General features: G+C 40.7%; 1 pseudogene; it reads right to left on the bottom strand.

Moving 5' to 3' along the window:
- Window positions 1-10448: 10448 nt before the first annotated feature.
- LOC109396436 (60S ribosomal protein L29 pseudogene) lies at window positions 10449-10939 on the bottom strand (annotated as a pseudogene).
- Between the last annotated feature and the right edge of the window lie 8769 nt (window positions 10940-19708).

Consider the following 19708-nt stretch of genomic DNA (forward strand, 5'->3'; position numbering starts at 1 on the left):
ATGTATTATAATATTGATATTTGTTTAAGAGAAAAACCCATAACCAGAGGCAAAATCTTCATTTTGCAAAATAAGCTACATTGCCTCTTATTTTAGTAGGAAGCACATTGTACTTGCTTTGTTTTTATTCTCTTTTTACATGTTTTAAAACTTTGCCAGCAAAGGCTTACTAATACTGCTGAAGAGACACTTTTCCTACTTACTTGGCAAAATTTGCTCTCTGAATAAAAATTAAAAAGTGAAAGTTGTGTTCATTCTGTTCCACTTTCCTCCTTTTTCTTTATTCTCATTCCTCCCTCTTTTTCATTTCCTCCATCCCTCTTCTGCTTTTCCCCATAATCTATCAGAGTTCTTATTTTCCAGCAACATGATTTGACTGTAGCTCTCTCAGGCATGAAGTGAATTTATTGGCACATGTTCTCAATGGCAGAATAAGTACTTGGCTTGGAACAGAGACAGGGTATTGAGAGTGCTCTGGAGGTATGGGCACAGGGAATCACAGCTAAGGCATGCAGAAGACCTAACCTGACTTGGGCATCCATTGTGTGACGAATTTGACTTCCAGTAGTTTCCACTATTATTGTCACTCACTTAAGCTCTGTGAGAGCAGCTAATTGGCCTTTCCTAGGTTACACATTGTCCCTCCTGTTGAATGGAGTCTGAGGGGGAACTCCAGAAGGAAGCATGATGGAAGATTATGCAAAAAGGAGATGGGGTTTCTTGTATGAAAAGGTTGAATGCTGCACACAAATGGTCATTAAAATTTTAATTTCATCAGTGTAAATGGATTAAATGCTCCAATTAAAAGATGAGAGCGGAATGGGTAAGAAAACAAGACCCTTACATATGCCTCCTATAAGAGACACACTTCAGATTGAAAGACAGACTAAAAGTAAAGGGATAGAAAAAGTCATTTCACGAAAACGGAAAGAAAGAAACAAACAAACAAAAAAGCTGGAGTAGCAATACTTATACCAGACAAAATAGACTTTAAAGCAAAGATATAACAAGAGACAAAGAAGGAGCTAGTAATCCCACTTCTGGGTATTTATCCAAACAAACCCAAAATGCTACTTCAAGGGGACATGCTCATCTATATGTTCATTGCAGAAAAGACAAATGCCACGTGATTTCACTTATAAGTGGAATCTACAGAACTAAATAAACAAACTAAACAGAAACAAACTCATAGATACAGAGAACATTTTTTATGGTTGTCAGAGGGAGGTGGATTGCAGGTGGGTGAAAAAGGTAAGGGGTTAAGAAGTACAAATTGGGCGGCAGCCGGGTGGATCAGTTGGTTAGAGCATTTCCTCTGAACAAGGTTGCTGATGCGATTCCCACGTGGGCCAGTGAGCTGTGCCCTCTGCAACTAGATTGAAGACAATGACTTGAGCTGAGCTGCCGCTGAGCTGCCAGTGGGAGGCTGGGTGGCTCAGTTGGTTAGAGCGCAGTGCTCATAACAGTGGGGTTGCTGATTCGAAAATGGTGACAGGACTTGGAGCTGAGCTGCATCCTCCACAACTAGACTGAAATAATAATGATTTGACTTGGAGCTGAGGGGTCCTGGGAAAACACACTGTTCCCCAATAAAATAAAAAAAAAGAAGTACAAATTGGTTGTTACACAGTAATCATGGGGATGCAGGATATAGCATAAGGAAGGTAGTAAAAAATATTGTAATAACTATGTATGGTGTCAGATGGGTACTAGATTTATTGGGGTGATAGATGAGAGAGGGTTTAGGGGCAAAGTGAAAAAGGTGAAGGGATTAGAAAATACAAATTGGTAGTTGCAAAATAGTCATGGGGATATAAAGTATAGGGAATACTGTCAATAATATGGTAGTAACTATGTATAGTGCCAGGTGGTACTAGTCAGGGGGATTACTTCTTAAATTATATAAATATCTAACCATTAGGCTGTAAACTTGAAAATAATATTAAAAATATTGGATGTCAACTCTAATTGAAAAATTTGAAAAGGGAGGAAGATCAATAATATTGTGATAGGGTGGTGCAGTGTCAGATATTTCCTGGATTTATCATGGTGATCACTTCTTTAGCATAGGGAATATAATCAATAATGTAGTAATAACTATATAGTGCTAGGTGGGTACTGTTGAATAACTATAATGTACACTTGAAACTAATATAATATTGTATGCTAGCTATATTTTAGTAAAAATCTTTAAAAAATTATTTATAAAAAGAAGAAAGGAAAAATCTGAAACAAATATGGCAAAATGCTAGTATGTAGAAGTGTTTATTCTATTATTCTCTGTAGTTTTTTGATATGTCTAAAATATTTTAAATAAAAAAATAAAAAGCACATTAAAAAAAAAAGAAAGATCCTGGAGAATTGAGTGTGTCATTTTTGTTGAACAATGGCTCCATTCCCCAGTTAAGGTGGGAAATCATTTTTTCACTAACTGTGAGCCACTTATTAACAGAAAAAGAAATCAACCAAGGGCCAATAGTACATTTATTTGGTTATATTTTTTCCATGTTCATTTAATATTAAAGATAAAGAATCCATTAATTGTTTTAGTCAATAAAATGATCATAAATACTTAACAATAACAAGTAAAATAATATATTCAGTTCCTTGGGGTTTTTTTTAAAGATTTTATTGGGGGAATTGGGGAGGGGAACAGACAAGTTGCTGTTGTTTTGTTCTTCAGTCTAGTTATGGAGGATGTTGCTTCACTGGCCCAAGCTGGCACCATCATTGTGCTCTTCCCGGGTGAGGCAGATTAGTCGCTGGCTTCTGGACGGCCGCTGGCTGCTGGCTACACATGGTAGCTTATGGTAACCCACTGCAGCAGGGGATTGCAGCCTACACCATCGCTGGCAACCCACAGCAGCCTAGCTCCAGGTCGAGCTGTTGTTGTTCAGTATCTTAACTGTAGAGGGCAGTGTCACTGGCCCTCTTATGTGGGATCCGAACCGGGACCCTCTGGCATCCCAAGCCAGTTCTTAACCAATGCACCACTTGGCTGGCCCTCAGTTCCCTTTTTTGGTTAAAGGAGAAAGACATAGGAAGGAATTCATAAAGGAAACAAAAATGAGGAGAGAAAGAAGGAAATTGACAGAGAAAGATACAGAGAGGGAGTACATAGATATTGTTAAAAAGATTTAAAAAGAAGGCCTGCTGAGTGGCGCGTTGGTTAAGAGTTGGCTTGGGATGCCAGCTCTGAGCAGCAGGGCCCTGGTTCGGATCCCACAGGCGGGCCAGTGACACTGCCCTCTACAGCTAAAATGGTGAACAACAGCTCAACCTGGAGCTGGGCTGCTGGGAGTTGCTGGCGATGGCGTAGGCTGCCGTGGGTCTGGTTGGCAGCTGGTGTGCAGTTTTGTGAGCTGCTGTGAGCCACTATGAATGGCTGTCCAATGGCCGGTGAGCGACTGCCTCACCCAGGAAGAGCACAATGATGATACCAACATGGGCCAGGGAAGTGACGTCCTCCATAACTAGACTGAAGAACAAAAGGACAGCAACTTGTCTGTTCCCCTTTCCCGATTCTCCAACACTGCTCTCCTCCCCCAATTCTCCAATAAAATCTTAAAAAAAAAAGATAAAAGAAAAAGATATGCTTACATGGGAATCACACAACACCCATATATTCAGAAAATCACACACTTTCCCTGATACCTCTTCCTTTGGTCTTTGGGGCATAGCACTGTTGAAGTTTTCTACTTATCTCCCTGCCCATTCCTCTGTCTTCTTGCCAGGTCCTCCTTCTCTAGTTGACCTTTAAAGTTTAATCCTCTTCAGGGTTTGAGTAGGGGGTACTCTTATCTTGTCTTTTTTTGGTATTAATAAAAGTACTTTTTATTTTTCTCATACATTAACACATTATAATTATGATAAAATGCACATAACATAAAGTTTACCATCTTAATTGTTTTTAAGTGTACAGTTCTGTGGCATTAAGTACATTCACATTGTTGTGCAATCATAACCACCATTCATCCCCAGAACTTTTATCTTGAAAAACTGAAACTCTGTATCCATTAAACAGCAGCTCGTCACTCCTCATACCCTCAGCCACTGATACCCTCCATTCTACTTTCTGTCTCTAGGTCTGACTGCTCTATGTACCTCACATAAGTGGGATCACAAAGTATTTGCCCTTTTGTAATTGACTTATTTCAGGTATCATAATGTCCTCAAGTTTTATTCATGTTGTAGCACGTGTCAGAATTTCCTTTTTAAGTTGAATAATATTCCATTGTGTGTATATGCTACATATTGTTTATCCATTCATCCATTGATGAGCACTTACTTGGGTGGCATCCACATTTTGACTATTGTAAATAATGCTGCTGTGGACATGGGTGTATACATGTCTCTTTTACATCCTGCTTTCAATTCTTTTGGGTATATACTCAGAAGTGGAATTGCTGATCATATTTTATATTTAATTTTTTGAGAAATTGCATATTGTTTTTCATAGCAGCTCCACCATTTTACATCTTAGGCAACAGTGTACAAGGGTTCCAATTTCTCTACATCTTCATCAACACTTATTTTTCTTTACTTTTTAAATTTCTTTTTTAAAATGTTTTTTATTAAAATATAGCTAACATGCAATATTATATTAGTTTCAGGTGTACATCATAGTTATTCAACAGTACCCACCTGGCACTATACAGTGCTATTACCTCATTATTGATTATATTCCCTATGCTAAAGAAGTGATCACCATGATAAGTCCAGCTACCACAATATTATTGTCTAAATTTCCTATGCTGTATATTACAGCCTCAAGACTTATTTGTTTTATTTCTGGAACTTTGAATCTCCTATTCTTCTTTATCTTCCCCTTTTAAAATTTTTAATTAAATTTGACATTCAATATTATTTTATATTAGTTTCATGTGTACAGCATAGTGGTTAGACACATATAACTTAGGAAGTGATCCCCCTGACTAGTACTCATGTGGCATTATACATAGTTATTACCATATTATTGATAAGATTCCCTATACTTTACATTCTCATGACTATTTTGTAACTACCAGTTTGTATTTCTTAATTTCTTTAAAAATTTTTATTTTTATGTTTCCTATCTCTTTGTTGAAGTTCTCCCTGAGATCATTGAGCATCCTTATAACCAGTGTTTGGAACTCAGCATCTTGTTTGTTTAGTTCTTTTTCCAGAGCTTTGTTCTATTCTCTTATGTGGGGCATGTTTCTTTATCTCCCCATTTTGGCTGCCTCCCTGTGTTTGCTTCTATATATTAGGTAGGGCTGCTATGTCTCCCTGTCTTAGTAAAGTGGCATTATGTAAGTAGGGGTGCTGTGAAGCTGAGTGGTGCAGTCTTCCTGGTCACTTGAACTGTGGACTCTAAGTGTGTTCCTTGTGTGGGTTATGTTTGTCCTCCTCTTGTAGATGAGCTTTGGTTGCTATTTGCACATTAATGGGAAGGATTGACCCTCAGGCTCATTGGCTGTGAAGACTGGCCTTGACTACAGTGGAGGAGTTGTGATGCAGAGGCTGACCCTACAGAGTATGATCTGCCTCATCAGGGCTCTGGTGCCTGCCTAATCTGCCCCTTGGGTGTGTTGTACTTGGAGGTGGCTAGATGATGTTCAAGCTCATTTTGAAGCTGGCTACTGGTGGTGCCAGACCCAAGGCCACCTGGGAGGGGACCTTCTGCAGGTCAAGTTCAGCTGCAGTCCATGCCTCACCCAGGCTCACCCAGCAAGAGGCACAAAGCAATCTGCAGATGGCCACCACCCACGCTGTGCTTGGAAGTGCCTTGAAAGGCCAAGCCTCAAAACAGAGCTGGCTGTCACTAGTGCCAGGCTTAGGGCTGCTCAGTCAGCGGTATGGAACATGCTCAAGCCCGATGCTGCTTGTCTTGGTGCTGTGAACCTTTGAGAGAACTTGGGACAGTCTGCAGCATGAGCCAAGGCAGGTGGTTTGTATAAAAAAGCCACTGAAGTGGCTTGAGAGTGCCCAAAAGTTGGATGGGGCAGGGTCTTGAATCATCAGGGCATGGCTAACGAATGGCATTAGCCAGCTTCATGGAGGCTCAGATCCGTCTGAGTCTGTGTGTCGCGATGGGAGAGGGAAACAATATCTTCTGCCAGCTCCTCTGTCCAGGAGAAAGCTGTTCCTCTAGCCCTAGCCTTGAAGCCAGGCAACTCAGGCCCTCCCAACCCATATGTCTCTGTCAACTCTCCCCCTGCTACTCTGGGGCCGGAGCTCAGAGTGAGCGAGTCCATCAGTGAGTAAGTCTGTGTCACAGTCCCTTTAAAAGAAGTGGCTGGCAGTGCAGCCACCCTCCATCTCAGTGAACCACAATCTCCATTCATTTTCATAGCCAGAAATTATGGAGACTTCTCTCCCCAGCACTGGAACTCTGGAAAGGTAGGGGCTGGGACCCCTTGCTCCTCCTGGGGGTCCTCCACAGCTGAGATATCCCTCCTGATTTTTAATGGTCAACGTGGGTGTGGGACCAGCCTGGTCTGTGTCTCTAACCCTCCTACCAGTCTCAAGGTAGCTTCTTCTGCATATCCTTAGTTGTAGGGCTTCAGTTCAGCACGGTTTTAGGTGATTAATGATTGTTGTTTTGTAGTTTAGTTGTAATTTTGATGTGGTCCTGAGAGCAGGTAAGTACAACATTTACTTAGTGCACCATCTTGACTGAAAAATCTTTTCATTTTTTACATAGCAACTGTCCTAATGGGTGTGAGGTGCTACCTCACTGTGGTTTGATTTGCATTTCCCTAATGATTAGTGAAGTTGAGCAACTTTTCATGTGCTTATTGGTAATTAGTATATATCCTTTAGATAAATGTCTACTCAAGTGCTATGTCCATATTTTAAACAGGTTGTTTGTTTTGTTGTCATTGTTGAGTTTAGAAGTTCTCTGTAAATTGTGGATATAAATCCCTTACCAGATACATGATTTTCATATAATTTCTTTCATTCTGTGGGTTGCCTTTTTTTTTCTTAATTATTTTTTATGGTGAAATACACATTTTTTAGAATTAGTTTCAGCTGTACAACACAGTGCACTAGTTATACATTTTACCCTTCAAAGTGACAATCCCCCTACCCCAATCCACCACCCCACTCCTCTCCCACAATATCATACATATCTATTACAATTCAATTCCCTTGACTCCACTCCCACACTATACTCCACGTCCCATGACTATATATATATATATATATATATATATATATATATTCACTTATACTTGACATATAATATTATACAACATCAGCTTCAGGTGTACAGTGCAGTGATCAAGCCTCTACCCCATCCATGATGTGGTCTCCCTAGCAAGACATGTGACCAACTGACACCCTACAAAATATTTACAACATTATTAATTATATTCCTCGAACTGTCTTTCATATCCCTGTGGCAATAATGTAGTTAACTATTTATGCTATCTAGTCTCCAACCCCTCCCAGCTAGCAACCATCAGTTGTTCCTCTATCTCCCTGACACCATTTCTGTTTCCTTTGCTCGTTCATTCCGTTTTTTAGATTCCACATATAAGTGAAATCATATGGTATTTGTCTTTCTCTGACTGACTTATTTCACTTAACATAATAGTCTCTAGGTCGATCCATATCATCGCAAATGGTACGATTTCATTCTTCTTTATAGCAGAGTAATACTCCATTGTATAAATGTACCACAGTTTCTTAATCCAGTCATCTACCGATGGGCATTTCGGTTGTTTCCAAGTCTTGGCTATTGTGAATAGCGCTGCAATAAATATAGGGGTGCATATATTTTTTCAAATTGGTGTCTTGGGTTTCTCTGGATAGATACCCAAGAGTGGAATTGCTGGGTAATACGGTAGTTCCATTTCCAGTTTTTAAAGATACCTCCATACTGATTCCCATAATGGCTGTGCCAATCTACAGTCCCACCAATAGTGCACCAGGGTTCCCTTTTCTCCACAGCCTCGCCAGCATTTGTTGTTTATTGATTTATTGATGATAGCCATTCTGACCGGAGTAAAGTGATTTCTCATTGTGGTTTTTATTTGCATTTCTCTAATGATTAGTGAGGTTGAACATTTTTTCATATGCCTGTTGGCCATCTATATGTCCTCTTTAGAGAAATGCCTCTTCATATCCTCTGCTTTGGGTTGCCTTTTAATTCTGTTGATTATGTCCTTTTATGTACAGAAGTTTTTGATTTTGATGTAGTTCAATGTATCTATTTTTTTCTTTTATTGCTTATGTTTTTTGGTGTCATATCCAAGAAATCACTGCCAAATCCAATGTTATGAAGTTTTTCTCCTATGTTTTCTTCTAAGAATTTTATAGTTTTAGCTCTTACATTTAGATCTTTGATCCATTTTGAATGATTTTTTGTACATGGTGTTAGGTAAGGGTCCAACATCATTGTTTTGCATGTGAATATGCAGCTTTCCTAGCACCATTTGTTGAAAAGACTGTCCTTTTTACATTAGATGGTCTTGGCACTCCTGTCAAAAATCATTTGACCATATATGTGAGGTTTTCTTTCCAGGGTCTCTATTCTACTTCATTGATCAATATGTCTGTCTTTATGTCACTTTGCAGTAGGTTTTGATATATCTTGCATTTGATGTGTTAATGCTTATACAATAATTTGGGTATATGGTTTTAAATAAGAATTAATTTTTTTTTTGGCCAAATCATGTTGGTAGCTGGAAACCAGTCACTACAAATCAGGGCTTTTCTTTGCACCCTGGATCTGGTTGTTAAACAATTACCTGTACACCACTGTTTTAGCTCTACATATTTAATTGCTCTTGAATTTTACTAACAGTACCTTATACTGCAAATTTCTTATTTTTGAGTATTTATCTTTCAGATGTAGTACATATTCATGTATGCATAACACACATTGTGTATTAAAATAATTCAAGAAGGATTTTGAGAAATGTATTTCCTGAACCTTTGTGTAATATATGAATGACAACTTGTCTGGATAAAGAATTCTTCCCTTCAAATCTCAGTACCTACTGTGATATTTCTCCTGAAACTTAATGTTGTAGAGAAGGCTGAAGCCACCTTGATTCTTATTCCTTTGTAGGTAACCCATGTATTTCTGATTGCACTCTTGTACAATTTTTCTCTTTATCCTTAAATGTAAAGATATTATCAGACTGTCTCTAAATATAGGTCTTTTCCCATTAATTTTAGCTGGATGTGCTAAGTACTCAATCTGTGAAAAAAAGTGCTGTTTCAGTTCTGAAAAGCTTTTTACTATTTTAATTTTTTTTTCTTATTAGCCCTAATGATTTTATTCTGTTTTGTTCTTTCTTTCTTTCTTTCTTTTTTTTTAAAAAGATTTTATTGGGGAATCAGGGAAGGGGAACAGACAAGTTGCTGTCCTTTTGTTCTTCAGTCTAGTTGTGGAAGACGTCGCTTCACTGGACCATGTTGGTATTACCATTGTGCTCTTCCTGGCTGAGGCAGATCGGTTGCCGGCCATTGGATGGTCCGCTCATGGTGGCTCATGAAAGCGCATGCCAGCTGCTGGCCAGCTCCACTGTAGCCTACGCCATCGCCAGCGATTCACGGCAGCCCAGCTCCAGGTCGAGCCGTTGTTCACCATCTTAGCTGTAGAGGGCACAGCATCACTGGCCCTCATGTGGGATCCGAACCAGGGCCCTGCTGCTCAGAGCTGGTGTCCCAAGCCAACTCTTAACCAACGCGCCACTCGGCCGGCCCTCTTTTTTTCTTCTTGATTATTCTTCAGAAAACCTGTAATCTATAGATTGAATCTCCTTTTCTTCCTCCATATTATTTTTCATCATGTTCATCTTTTTGTGTTTTTTCTTTTTCTCTTTTTACAATTTTGATTCAGTATTTTTTTATTCAGATGAAATTTACATAACATAAAATTAACCATTTTAAAGTGAACAATTTAATGGCATTTAGTACATTCACGATATTGTGCAACCTCTATCTCTGTCTAGTTCCAAAACATTTTCATCATTCCAAAAAAAAACCTGGTACTTACTAAGCAGTTACTTTCCATTCTTCCCTTTCCCTCAGCTCCTGGCAACCACCAATATGCTTTCTGTTTTTATGGTTTTACCTACCCTGGTTATGTCATACAAACAGCATTATACAATGTGACCTTTTATGTTAGACTTTCTTCACTTAACATGAAATTTTTGGGAATCATCCACATTGTGGATTTGAATTACTGTCTGGGGTCACTTGCTTTTAGCCTGAAGAAATTCCTTTAATATTTTTTGTTAGACAGGTTATCTAGCTAAAAATTCTCTCAATTTTTGTTTATCTGAGGATGTATTTCCTCTTCAGTTTTGAAAGATAGTTTTGCTGGATATAGGATTTTTTTGGACAGCTCCTGCCTCAGGTTTATTTGTACAAATAGCATAGAAAATAGCACAGAAGGACCCCAGCCCCATGCAGACAGCTGCCTAAGGATCACACCAGTCCTTCCATCCTCACATCACCAGAGTCTTTTTCTCTGGAGCCTTTGTGAGGGCCTGGGCACCTTTGGGAGCTGGAGTCTGACCTGGAGGCAGACCTGCTGCTGCAGCCATAGCCTTGGTTTGAGCCTTGGTCTTGGATCTTGGCTAGCAGAGCCTGAGATCCTTGGCAATGTGGGCATGAGCACATTTTCCAAGCTTGGGGTAGGTGACATAGGCCAGTCGACTGAGCTTGTGGCTGCTACCTTTTGGGACCTTGGGCTTGACCTCCTTGGGCTTTACAAGGGCTTTGATAGCCTCAGCCCATGCACTCACGGCCTTACCACTGTTGGCTTGCATTTTCCTTAGGCCTTCTTGTTGTGCTTCTTGGTAAATCACATGTTCCTCAGGAACTTGGTATCCACTCTCTTAAGAGATTCATACTTTTGTGATTGGAGTTTCTTGATGATGTTTCTGTGCCATTTTTGGGACTGTTTATGGGTGATGTGGTTCTTGGACTTGGCCATGTCTGCACCAAAACCTGCAGTTCCCAAATACCTGAGACCAGAAGAAAAAATAGATACAGGATTCTTGGTTGACAGGTTTTGTTGTTGTTGTTGTTGTTGTTGTTTGAGCACTTTGAATATGTTATCCCACCGCCTTCTGGATTCCATTGTTTCTGCTGTTAAGTCAGCTGTTAATGTTATTGTGGTTCTTTGCCTCCTGATACTTCCTTTATGCATACTTGGTGTGCTTAATGTTGTCCCACCTTTCTCTGAGTCTCTGTTTCCTCATTATTTTTTTCTCTCCATTCTTCAGGTTATATATTTTATACCAACCTATCTTCAGGTTTGCTAATTCTTTCTTCTGTCAGCTCAAGCCTACTGTTGAGCCCCTTCAATGAAATTTTCGTTTTAGTTATTAGATTTTTAAACTCCAGAATTTTCATTTTTTTATAATTTATGTTCTTATTGATATTCCCTATTTGCTATGACAATGGCATCATATCCTTCCTTACATCTTCAAACATGGTTTCCCTTAGTTTTCTTAAATAGTAAGTTGTTGTTTTGCATTTTTTTTGTGTGTGTACAGGTCATACTTTTCTGTTTCTTTGCAGATTTCATGTTTTTTGTTAGAAAGTAGACATTTTAGATAAAATATTGCAGTACCTCTGGGTACTGGTCTCCCACTCCCCAGCCCCGGGGCTTGTTCTTGATATTTGCTTATTTGTTTAATGACTTGTCGCCTCCTGTGTGGCAAGGGCTGTGGAGTACAAGAGGGGCTGCGAAGAGTTAAGAAAGACAAGAGCCAAGTAGCAGGTTAAAGTGGGCCAGAGGGCTCAAGTCTCTAGGGCTGAGCCCCGAATCAGGCTTACCTGTAGCTTTTATTATCCGCTGCTACAAGGGAGTAAATTTGTTTTTCTCATTTCAATCTGTTGAGTCTGTGAAACTTGTACCTAGCAACTGTTTTCCCTGAAGCCCCATTGTGCTCCAACATGTACTGTGCCTTCACACACACACACACACACACACACACACACACACACACGACCCCAGGAGATGAACTCAGCATTCTGAGACCATCTGATAAGGAAGCTTTACAGAGATGACTCCCTTGGGTCTCAGCATTCCAAGACACTTTCTTATGACTTCATGGGATCAGCACACGGGAGCAGTCGGCTCGGCAGTTGCAAAGCTACAATGACTGACTGGATTACTTAAGTGAAGTCTATTTCCCCTGTATGTTTAAAGCTCTGATGTTGGCTCCTTAGGAAGGCACAAATATAGGTATACCCACAGTTACCCTTTGTTGCCTGAAGCCGATTTCTATTAACATGCCCCCCCACATTTAGCCTCTTTTCCCATTAGTTGAGAGAAAAGCCCCGGTATGACCGGAAGGCTGCATTCTCTCTGAGGGGGTGCCCCGGTATGACCGAGGCCGATAAGGCTCCCTCTGAGGAGTGCCTCAAGGTGTGACTGGGACCTGTTGAAATGCAAACAGCTAATCTCCTCTGGGAGGACATAGTAACCAGGTGTCCTGGGGCTATGCGGCGGATATGTGAAGGCATAGCATTTGCTGGAACATAATGGGATATGTTAAAGGAAAAAGGCTTTGAGGCCCAGACCCCAAACGGATGCTAATTTGATTGACAGCAGTAAAGCAGTTTCACTTCTTTTCAATAAAAGCCATGCGCTGACCCGATTCGAGGCTCGCTCAGATTCTCTGAATGAGTCCCTTGGGCTTGCTCAGTTTCTCTGACTGAGTCCCTTGGTCTTGCTCTTAACTCTACTTTTGTCTCTGACTCTTTATTCAATCTACGCCGCCCCTCAAGAGAAACCCGTTTGCCCTTGCCACGCTAGACGTGACAACCCTTAATAATTTCTTACCTATTACCCCCCTGCTTATTCTTTGCAGTCAGAATAATTCTTTTATAAGGTAAAGTAAGTTAAATCATTTCACTCCTCTGCTCTATACCCTTCAGTGATTTCCTCACTCAGAATAAAAGGCAACGTCCTGGCCATTGGCTAAAAGACCCCAACCCAGTGGCCCTTATTGCTTCTTTAACTTCATCTCATCATCTTGTACTACTCGCCTCCTCACTTTCTTCATATTAGTCACACTGCCTAGGTTTTCTTTGCATATTCTAGGTGTATTAGTTCACTATTGCTGCTGTAACAAGCAAATTTGAAACAAATTTGGGGATTTAAAACAACACAAATTTATTGTCTTACAGTTTTGGGGGTTGGAAGTCCAAATGAGTTAGCAGGGCTATATTCCTTCTGGACTCTCTAGGAGAAAATCTGTTTCCTTGCCTTTCCTAGCTCTAGAAGCTGCCTGCATTCCTTCTTAACTCATAGCCTATTCCTCTATATTTATAGCCAGAGTGTAGCATCTTTAAATAGCTCACCCCTCTCTCTCCCTCTCTTACTCTCTCCCTTTCCCCCCTCTCCTTCACTCACCTGTCCTTCTATTATCACATCTTCGCTGACTCTAACCCCCCTGCTTCCCTCTTATAAGGATTGTTGTGATTACATTGGGCCAACCCAGGTAATCCAGGAAAATCTCCTCATCTCAAAGAGAATGGACTTCAGCTACAGCATAATATTTTTCTTTTTAAATTAGTTTTTCCATTCATTTTAAAGCAGAAAGACATGAAGCAAATAAGGTAAACTAATTTCTGTTTATCTTGCTGGTGATACATAGGTGTTTATTATTCTTGTACTTACATGTTCCAACTGTTTCATAATTGAATTAGAAAAAATTAAGAAAAAAAGGGAATTGGAAGCTCTGTGTGTACATGTGTGTCAGTCTTTGTTGTCCAGTATCCTGGTGGGCTGTATTGTGGGTCCACAATGCCTTTCACAGCAGACCCTGATACCAGTAGATACAGCCTCTCTCAGAGTATATTTGTTGGCACCAAAGGAGACACTCCTCCTTCTTGCTGGTGTGCTGGTGGTGATGAGCAGTCTGGTGCTGGTGCTCTTTTATAGCTCCTGACAGGTCTGACTGCCTCCACCATCATCCCTTTTATCTTTTCTCCAGGTGGCATCCAGAATAATCCTTTAAAGTGGACTTCAGATATGCTCAGACCACTCCAGTGACTTCTCATCTATCTCAGAATCCAATCTCAGGTTCTCATCATAATCTTCAAACTCTACAGAATCTTGTCCCCATCAGCTTCTCCTGCCTCATTCTTATTTTTCCCTGGATCACTGTATGTCTGGCACCCACTGGCTTTCCTGCTGTTCCTTGAGTAAGCCTTGCACGCTCCTGTCTTACAGACTTTGTACTTGGTGTCTGGAACTCTTGTCCCCACATCCTGGTGGGGCCCTCACTTCATTCAAGTCTCTGCTTTTGTGGCAGCTCCTCTGAGATCCTACCCTGATCACCTCTCCAAAGTAGAGTCCTGCCACTCTATCTCATTATCCTACTTCAGTTTTCTTTGAGCATCACCTGCACTTTTTTAGAAAGATTTTATTGGGGATTTTATTGGGGAATTGGGGGACGGAACAGCATTGGGGTATCAGGGAAAGGGAACAGACAAGTTGTTGTTGTTTTGTTCTTCAATCTAGTTGTGGAGGATGTTGCTTCACTGGCCCAAGTTGGCACCATCATTTCGCTTTTCCCGGGTGAGGCAGATCAGTCGTCGGTCTCCGGACGGCTGCTCACCGCGGCTGCTGGCCGCTCACACTGGCTACTGGCTACACACGGTAGCCCATGGCAGCCCACTGCAGCAGGGGGCTGCAGCCTACGCCGTCACCAGCGACCCACGGTAGCCCAGCTCCAGGTCAAGCTGTTGTTCAGCATCTTAGCTGTAGAGGGCAGTGTCACTGGCCCTCATATGTGGAATCCGAACTGGGGCCCTCTGGTATCCCAAGCCAGTTCTTAACCAACGCGCCACTCGGCCGGCCCTCACCTGCACTTTTAATATATATATATTTCTTAATATATTTGTTTATTGCCTGTATTTTCTGCTCGAATGCCAGTTCTATGAGATCAGGGACTTTGCCTATGTGGTTCACTGTTGAATTCCCTAAAAAAGTATCTCATATAAAGTTGTACTCAATAAATAGTTATTGAATAAATGATTGATAGCAGGGAAGAGGAAAGTGTCAGAGGGCTACGTGGCTGGGTACTTTCTCTTTCTGCTTTTAACACCATCCCTTCTTGCTTCATTTGGTGCCTCTTGTCTTGTGCATACAGTACAGGGTGTTACATCTCTGGAGACTAACTGGGGGCTAGACGAGGGAGGTTTCTTGGCTGCTTAGGGTGGGGAAGGATACCCATACATGTAGACCAAGTCACTCTCTTCACACACTTCTGTTCTCAGTTTATACCTCCCCTAGCCCCACCCTCCTTGTCATTCCAGGCCCTCCTATGATCTGTGGGGCAAATTGACTCACTCTAGGACCTCTGTATTTGCCCACCTCTGTGGTACTTTTCTAAGCTCCATCTTCTTTCCATTCTGGAAAAATCCACAGAAATATTACATCCATAATTGGTCTCCTCTACCATTTTCTTTGACTTTGTGGGTTTGTACCTTTTTTATTCTTTATTATTATTTCAACAGGACTTTTGAGGGGGAGTAATAAACACAAGAGCCTAATCTACCATGGTTAACTGAAGCTCAAGACAGTTCCTGTCCCACACACTACTTTTTAAAGTATGTGACAGGTTAAATTTGATAATTGAAGCAACAAATATGGCAATGGCAATATAAATGATAAATCTAGCATAATAATAAAATAACTATTACTAATGTTGGTATTATTGGACACATAATTGTGTTGAGCTTAAAGATTGTTAATGACCTTTTTTTTTAGTCTATTGCGCCCATGAAGCACAGATAAATGTCTTTGTTATTGGACCACTCTTAATTTCTAGTTGTGTCTGATAATAGAGATACTGGCTTAGTCTCTTGTTGGTTCATTTTATGAAGTGGGTAGAAAGAAATTAGCAGTTTTATTTTAATTTGTAAGGTTTATTTTTGGTACAGAAAACTTCAGTGGAAAATACAGAGAATTCTGATATATGCCCTCACCACTCTTACCCTTGGTTTCCTTTATTATTATCTTGCACTAGTGTGATAAAGGTTGATGGAGATTCAGATATGGTAGCTGCCTGCGTCTGCATGCCAGGAGGGGTGAGGGCTCAACAAAGAAGCAATGGCTTCTTCCATCTCTTATATCTGGGAGAAAGCTGCCCCTCCAGCCCTCGCCCTGAAGCCAGACAATTCAGACCCCCTCCCCTCCGCCCCCATATGTACCTGGCACCTTTCAAGCTGCTGCTCCAGCATTGTAGCTCAGAGTGAGTGAGTCTGTCCATGAATAAGTCAGTGTGTGGGCCCTTTAAGAGGAACACTTGGGACTGAAGCCACCTTAGTCTCATTCAGTCACAATCTCTACTGGTTTTCACAGCCACAAGTTATGGGGAGTTCTCTCCCTGACACTGAAACCCTGGGCTGGGGAGGCTGGTGTGAGGCTGAGACCCCTCACTCCTCAGGGGTGGGTGAGCCTCTGCAGCTGAGATATTCCTCCCAATTTTTTTTTTTAAGCTGAGCCATCCTGCTACCTGTTGGCAGCTCAGCAGCTGCTCAGCTCGGGCTGGACTCAAACCGCTGTTGCTCAGAGCTCAAACTCTTGAACGAGCTCTTAACCAACTGAGCCACTCGGCTGGCCCTCTTCCTCCCAATTTTTAATGATCACACGTGGGTGTGAGACCAGCTCGTTTGGCATCTCCACTCTGCCTACCAGTGTTGAGTTGGCTTCCTCTGTACATCCTTAGTTGTAGGACTTCTGTTCAGCTAGACTTCAGGGGATTTTCAATGATGGTTGTTCTGTAGTTTACTTGTAATTTTTATATAGTCCTGAGAGGAGGTAAGCACAGTGTTTATCTACTCTACCATTTTGACCAGATTCACTCCCACAACCTTGATGAGCAAATCTTGGTTATTACCTAAAGTCCATTGTTTACATCAGGGTTCAATCGTGGTGTTACACATTCTATAAGTTTTGGCAAATGTATAATGACATGTATCAACCATTACAGTATGATACAGAATAGTTTTATAGCTCTAAAAATCTTCTATGCTCCACCTAATCATCACTCTCTCACCTGAATCCCTGATATTTTTACTGTCTCCATAGTTTTGTTTTTCTTTCAGTTAGCAATATGCATATCGGGCTCCTCCATGCCTTTTAATGTTGTGACAACTCTTTTTTATTGCTGAATAATATTCCATTGTCTTCATGTACCACAGTTTATGTATCTATTTACCTACTGAAGGACATCTTGGTTTCTTCCAAGTTTTGGTGATTATGAATAAAGCTGTTATAAACATTTGTGTGCATTGGATAAATACTAGAGAGCATGATTGCTGGATTATGTAGTAAAGCAGTTTTATTTTCAAAATTATTTATGAAAGTTTCATTTAGCTACCATTTTGTATACTTGTCCTTACCTTATTGTTTTTAGGTAATGCCTCCTTAATTTTATTACATTTTACCTTAAAATTAAGAAAAGACATAAAATGGTTATTTAAAAAAATTACTCTAATTATATTTTTATATTCTTATACATTATTTGAGAGTCAACTTAGGTGATTAGAACTTGAGTGTAAGACTCAGACAATTTAGATAGATTAACCTATAGCATTTACAAAAATAAAATTATTTTCTTTTAAATTTATCATGGTCTCATGACTTTTTAACATGCTCCAGTTGACTATAATGGGTAATTTTTTTTTGATACTCAAAACATCACAGTCTGGCCAGTGAGAGGTCTTTGTTTTATTCAGCAGTACCTCAAACATTTTAGAAAACATTCTCTGGCAAGTACAACTGACATGGGCCCATCTTAATTGTCCCCATCCTCAACATGGTCTCAGTAACTTTCCCAGAATTTCTAACCCTTATTTGTGGGGAAGAGTAATAATGACCAAGATCTAGGTTTTGGGATTCTCTATAAGTATAGGCTGTGAGTATTAAGGGAGCTAGGGGACTGACCATTGTTCCTGTTAGTGACAGAATTGGAATCCCTTTAAAGTGCGTGAGTTTATATTGATGTTTCTCTGACTCCAATTTTACTATGTCATTCTTTATTTTGCTCTAATGCAAACATATTTTAAAAATTAAATTTTATCCTTCTTGACACACATAGATTTTTAAAAACTGCCTCTTCCAAAATAAATTTAGTGTGTGTCAGTTAAGCATCTTTGATTACCTTCCTAGAAGGTGCCTTTTTCCAAGCCAATAGCCATTTCTAAGACCTTGAGACCTTCAAAGTCAATTTAAAAGCTGAGCTAATTACAACACATTTACACAAATCACACAGCTTCAAGTCATAGCTCATAGGCAGGAGGTAAAAGCAGAAGGTTTAACTGACACATACTAAAACAAAATTACTCATAGTCAACAGTGATAATATTCAACCAGAGTGACCATTAAACTGAAATTTTCCTGTAATTGGCCTCTCTTTTGTGGTCTATGGGAAGACTTCAATATCTGAAATGTAAAGCTTTTTTTTAGCTTCTCTCTTCCTCCTCCTTCTTAATTGAGGACTCTTGGTTATTTTATGTTGTAGGCAAACCCCTAGTTGCAGAATCCTTGGCTTCACTGGGGGGTGGGGGGGCTGATCTGACACCCATACCTGCGATTCCTTCTGTGTTTAATCTTTCATGTAGCATGTAGGCCGTGTGTCTCCACTTTGGCCATTTACCTCACTCCCAAGCCTGTGCTTGTGAGCCAATGTGTTACTTGCATTTTTAATCTGATTCTACATCTAGAGCAACAGATCCTCAGGACTGTGTGAGGGATATCCACTGTGCTGAATTTTCTAGAAACCCCTAGAATTCCTGGGCAGCCAGATGTCAATGCCTCCATTAGGCTGTCCTGGTATCTGGGGAACATTGTCCTCCTTACTTTTATATACCTTTCCAAATATCATCACGCTGCCTCTGCCATTAAGTTGCAGTGGACACAAAGTATTTTGAATTTGCTTATATCAGAATAGCCCTGCTCCCAGATTTTAAGAAAGAAAAGCTTTGCTTTATTAAAGGACACAGTTGTATCATTCGGCCAGCCAGTTGCCAGTGGGGACATCAGGATCAGCTTCTTGGAGCCCCTCTCTTCCTACTCTGAGTGCAGCAGCCTGCAGGTCATATGCTCACCAAGTGTGAAAAGTGCCTGTGGTTATGCTCTCTGTCTTTTGCTGCCAGCTGCTGCTTGACACAGGGCAGAGAAGCTGCTAGCCAAAGGCCGGGGCATCACTCCTCTGTGTGACTCCTCCGCTAGCAATGGATTCTCATATTCCTGTTTCTGAAGATAAAGATCTCAGAGTGGTCAGTACATTCATCTTCTGGCATCCATATAGCTTATATTTCCTACATAGTGCCCAGTGTTTAAACATGAACTCCTGGCCTTCTCCTCCAAGCTTGTTCTCTCCTAGTGACCCTTGGTATGAAATGGTATCATCTTCCATCTGGCTGTGCAAATCAGAGACCTGGAGGGCATCTTGATGCCCCCTGCAGCCCATCTCCACAGTGTGTTGGCCTTTTTCCCTGGAAAGTGCTCAAATATTCCTCCTGTTCCACTTCAACTGCACTCTCTTGGCCACGTCTCCATGATCTCGCACCTGGCCCCACATGACAAACTTTCTATAGACCTTCTCTCAGCCATTCCTTTCTCAGTGGTTACTGTGAAGCCCCATGTGTTGGAATGGTGTAAGTTTCCCAGGCCACAGCAGTAAACTCATGGCACAGATTTTGTAGAGTGTATAGACTGACAACAAACAAATGC

Source organism: Hipposideros armiger, unplaced genomic scaffold (assembly GCF_001890085.2).
Source record: "Hipposideros armiger isolate ML-2016 unplaced genomic scaffold, ASM189008v1 scaffold_522, whole genome shotgun sequence".
Lineage (NCBI taxonomy): Eukaryota > Metazoa > Chordata > Mammalia > Chiroptera > Hipposideridae > Hipposideros > Hipposideros armiger.